Here is a 5217-nt window from a genome sequence, read left to right on the forward strand (position 1 = left end):
GCCTTTGCTACCCAGACTCAAACCATCCTCCCACCTTAGCCTCTCAAGTAGCTGGGACTATAGGTGTGTACCTCCACACTTGGCTGATTTTTTGTATTTGAGATGGGGTTTCACCATGTCGCCCAGGCTGGTCTTGAATAATCTGCCAGCTTTGGCCTCCCAAAATGCTGGGATTATAGATGTGAGCCAGTACTGAGCCAGGCTGTAATTTATTCATTCTCCCTCTGATTTGCATTTTAAAAGTTATGATAGAAATGCATGGCTTTTTTTCTTTTTTTTTATTTGAGACAGTCTCACTCTGTTGCCCAGGCTGGAGTGCAATGGTGCAATCTTGGCTTACTGCAACCTCTGCCTTCCGGGTTCAAACAATTCTCCTGCCTCAGCCTCCTGAGTAGCTGGGATTATAGGTGCCCACCACCATGCCTGGCTAATTTTTGTATTTTTAGTAGAGCTGGGGTTTCACCATGTTGGTCAGGCTAGTCTTGAACTCCTGACCTTGTGATCCACCTGCCTCGGCCTCTCAAAGTGCTGGGATTACAGGTGTGAGCCACCATGGCCAGCTACAAATGTATGTTTTTTACTAAGACATTCAAACCCACAGCTGTAACAATCTTTCATCCTAGTTCTATTGCTACCAACTACCTAAAATTATTGCTATGTGTAATTCTGTGTGTAAATACAAGTTTTCACAAAAATGGGATCAAACTATAATAGTTTGGTAAGTTGCCTTCATCATTTAATGATGTATTATGGACATTCCATGTCAAAGTTTATGCCCTACATTTTTTTTCTTTTCTTTTTTGAGACAGGGTCTTGCTCTGTCTGCCAGGCTGGAGTGCAGTAGCACAATCTTAGCTCACTGCAGCCTTGACTTCCTAGGCTCAAGCAATCCTCTCACCCGGGCCTCCTAAGTAGCTGGTACTACAGGAGTAAGCCACCATGTCTGGCTAATTTTGTTTATTTTTCTATAATGAAGAGGTCTCACTGTGTTGCCCAGGCTGGTCTCAAGTGATCCTCTTGCCTTGGCCTCCTAAAGTGCTGGGATTATAGGTGGGAGAGCCATTGCACCCAGCCTACATTTTTTTTTAACAGATATGTAATACTCTCCTTTATTTCTATTTATTTATTTTTCAGAAACAGGGTATCCCTCTGTCACCCAGGCTAGAGTGCAATGGTGTATCATACCTCATTTCAGCCTCCAACTCTTGGGCCCAAGTGATCCTCCCGCCTCAGCCTTCCAAGTAACTAGGACTATTTTGTTTGTTTTTTGAGACAAGGTCTCATTATGTCGTCCAAGCTGGTCTTGAAATCCTGGCCTCAACTGATCCTCCTGCCTTGGCATTTCAAAGTACTGGGATTATAGGCATGATCCACTGTGCCCAGGCAATATTTTTTTTTCTGTAGAGATGAGGTCTCTCTGTGACCCAGGCTTATTTCATACTCTTTTTAACCAGTATCCCTACTGATGGATAAACCATTAGGCTGTTCCCAATTTTTTGAATGCTACAATTAATATCTACAGAGCTATATCTTCTTTGTTTTGCATTTCTACAAGTATTTCTGTAGGACAGTTGCTAGAAACAAACGCCAAGTCAGAGCTTCTGCTTCTTCACCTTTCTGGGATTCCTCCTGAACTAATCACTATGTTTTGCATATTTTTGACTGCCCAGCACCTACCATGTCTGGCACAAAATACAGATGCAGTAAAGGTCTTTGTTTGCACTGAACAATTTCCATTTTGCTTACTTCTTTCTGGGCTTTGGGCATATTCAAATGTTGCCGAGCTGGTATCCTCTTGTACATGCAGTATATATTTTTTCTTTTTTTTGAGACGGAGTGTTGCTCTTGTTGCCCAGGCTGGAGTACAATGGTGAGATCTTGGCTCACGGCAACCTCCGCCTCCTGGGTTCAAGTGATTCTCCTGCCTCAGCCTCCCAAGTAGCTAGGATTACGGGAATGCGCCACCACGCCCAGCTAACTTTGTATTTTTAGTGGAGACAGGGTTTCTCCATGTTGGTCAGGCTGGTCTTGAACTCCCCACCTCAGGTGATCTGCCCGCCTCAGCCTCCCAAAATGCTGGGATTACTGGCATGAGCCACTGTGCCTGGTCCTGGGGACTCATTTCTTCATCCACATGTTAAGATGGGCACAATTGGCTCTCTCTCAGATCCTGTCCAATTTGAAGTCTCTATGATTCTTTGGGCTCTGATTCAATTTCCTTATTTAGGTGCTCCTATGACCACTGACTGAGATTTGCTAAGTGGCAGCCAGTCAAGATTAATTCTGTGGTCTCTCAATAGGTCAGAACTAAGGACTTACAGGGATCAAAGCTGAGACCTCTGGCTTTCTGATTGGCACCATGTTCTAATTCGCTGAGCTAAATGGCCTTGAGAAGAACAACCAACGTTATTTACATGACATAAAAAAGAATTGTAAGTTTATACTCCTATTCATATTTTGTTTTCCCTAAACAAACTCTAAGCTTTCTCTCATAGCAACTGTCAGAAATTCATGATTAAATAAAATTGATGAGAAAACAAAGTTTAAAAGTTGGCCAAACTTACACTTATTGGTAATCTGAGCAAGCCGTGCCTTCTCAGAGGAGAACGTTTCATCTAAGTCAAATAGCTCCAGAGGAGGTGGTGGTAACTCCCGGAAACTGGGAGGAAAAACCTAAAAGAAAATAAAGTCATCATTCAGAAATGAGTGGGATAATGTAAAGCACATAAAGTCTCTTAAGATTAAGAGCTTTAGCCGGGCGCGGTGGCTTAAGCCTGTAATCCCAGCACTTTGGGAGGCTGAGGCGGGTGGATCACGAGGTCAAGAGATCGAGATCATCCTGGTCAACATGGTGAAACCCCGTTTCTACTAAAAATACAAAAAAAAAATTAGCTGGGCTTGGTGGCGCGTGCCTGTAATCCCAGCTACTCAGGAGGCTGAGGCAGGAGAATTGCCTGAACCCAGGAGGCGGAGGTTGCGGTGAGCCGAGATTGCGCCATTGCACTCCAGCCTGGGTAACAAGAGCGAAACTCCGTCTCAAAAATGAGGAGGATGCAAGATCATTAAGGGCTCCTCCTAAGTCATAACTAACAATGATGAGACACAAGGAGAATAAGGAAGTCCACACCCTTAATTCCTCAGTTGGGAACCACACCATGTGGAAATCCCTACAAAAAACTAACTTAGCTCTTCCTGAGGATAAAACACCCAAACTCCCAACACCTCATCTACCTTCACCCATTAGACCCATATCAAGAAAGATTACCAGCCCACTGTAAACAACCAAGTGGAACCAGTTCTAATCACCACTAAACTGACCAAGCTGACATACCAATGCCAATTAACTCTGCACCATGACACAAAGCTTGGGGCTTAGGTTTGTGTTCAACATTTGATTGTACAATTTGTTTTTCATTTAATCCTAAGTATTTAGGGATGGAAGTTATTTGGAGAAGCAGATGCAGATTAGTGTAGAAAGTATTGAACTTGGAGTCAGATTTTGCAGGTATGAACCAATGGTATGCAGGCAAATGTTTACTGACTTTCAAAACAAAATTGAAGGCCTGCTTTTAGCATTTGCCATTTTTTTGTAATGTAAATCTTTCCACTATGGCCAATTTCAAGCTACCAAGCAAGATCAAGCCAACTGATTCTTAACATTTCAGAATGTGGGCCGGGCGCGGTGGCTCAAGCCTGTAATCCCAGCACTTTGGGAGGCCGAGGCGGGCGGATCACGAGGTCAAGAGATCGAGGCCATCCTGGTCAACACGGTGAAACCCCGTCTCTACTAAAACTACAAAAAGAAATTAGCTGGGCATGGTGGCGCGTGCCTGTAATCCCAGCTACTCAGGAGGCTGAGGCAGGAGAATTGCCTGAACCCAGGAGACGGAGGTTGCGGTGAGCCGAGATTGCGCCATTGCACTCCAGCCTGGGTAACAAGAGCAAAACTCCGTCTCAAAAAAAAACAAAAAACAAAAAACATTTCAGAATGCGCTGAGGTAGGACAATTTTAAAGGCAAGTTGAGTGAATATTGGACTGCAATGTTTAAAAATAACCTGTTTACATATATAACCAACCATAACTATCCCCTGGGCTGTGAGAATTACTCTATGAATCAGGGCTTTACACCTGGAAAGGCAGTACAAAGTTTTCTTCCTTATTATCCAAGAAATCTCATATATGCCCTCCAACCCCATAAGATGGGGATAGGAAATGTTTAATAGACAGAAGGCTCTACACCACTGATTCCTCAATTTGGAAGCACACCACGTGGAAGTCCCTATAGAACACTATACAAATTTGGTGTCCATGCATGTTTAGAGGCAGAGCACTATGACTCCACGAGGAATGCCACAAATGGCACATAGCAGGGACCACAGTGAGGGCCTGCTGACAAGGGCAACAGTGGGGCGCTGCAGTGGGATCCCCCAAGAACACCTACTCACCGCAGGCTGAAGGGTTGGCAGTGGCGTCTCAAACTGAGGCTGGATGAGCTGGAGCGGTTCATGTTTCACGTTTAGCTGCTCGTGAGCCCTGTGTTCATAATCAAACAAAAAAGCAAGGATCAACAAGACACCATAGCACAGCATGTCTAACTGACCACACTGTTGTTCTCCTTTTAGAAATACCACTGGACCCAGCGTACTGGGTATATATTACTGGGTATATACCCAAAGGAATATAAATCATTCTGTTACAAAGACATATGCACAGCACACACATGTTCACTGCAGCACAATTCACAATAGCAAAGACATGGACTCAACCCAAATGCCCATCAATGATAGACTGAATAAAGAAGATGTGGTACATATATACCATGGAGTACTATGCAGCCATAAAAAAAGTATGAAATTGGGGGCCAGGCACGGTGGCTCACGTCTGTAATCCCAGCACTTTGGGAGGCTGAGGTGGGTGGATCATGAGGTCAGGAGTTAGAGACCATTCTGGCCAACATGGTGAAACCCCGCCTCTACTAAAAATACAAAAAAATTAGGTGGGCATGGTGGCACACGCCTGTAGTCCCAGCTACTCGGGAGGCTGAGGGAGAATTGCTTGAACCCAGAAGGCAGAGACTGCAGTGAGCCAAGATCCCACCACTGCACCACAGCCGGGAGGAAAAAAGAAAAAACTTTTCCTAAAAAAAAAAAAAAAAAAAAAAAAAAAAATGAGATTATGTTTTTTGCCAGGGACATGGATGGAGCTAGAGGCCATTA

General features: G+C 44.2%; 1 long non-coding RNA gene across 1 annotated transcript; it reads right to left on the reverse strand.

The window, feature by feature from the left end:
• Positions 1 to 2569: 2569 nt before the first annotated feature.
• On the reverse strand, positions 2570 to 4631 carry LOC116547760. Its single transcript, XR_004267166.1, has 2 exons — positions 4447 to 4631; positions 2570 to 2673 (listed from the first exon to the last, which is right to left on the reverse strand). It is a non-coding gene; the product is annotated as an uncharacterized LOC116547760 (long non-coding RNA).
• Between the last annotated feature and the right edge of the window lie 586 nt (positions 4632 to 5217).

This window comes from Sapajus apella, unplaced genomic scaffold, assembly GCF_009761245.1.
Source record: "Sapajus apella isolate SASKATOON/1434 unplaced genomic scaffold, GSC_monkey_1.0 scaffold4553, whole genome shotgun sequence".
NCBI classification, from domain to species: Eukaryota; Metazoa; Chordata; class Mammalia; order Primates; family Cebidae; genus Sapajus; species Sapajus apella.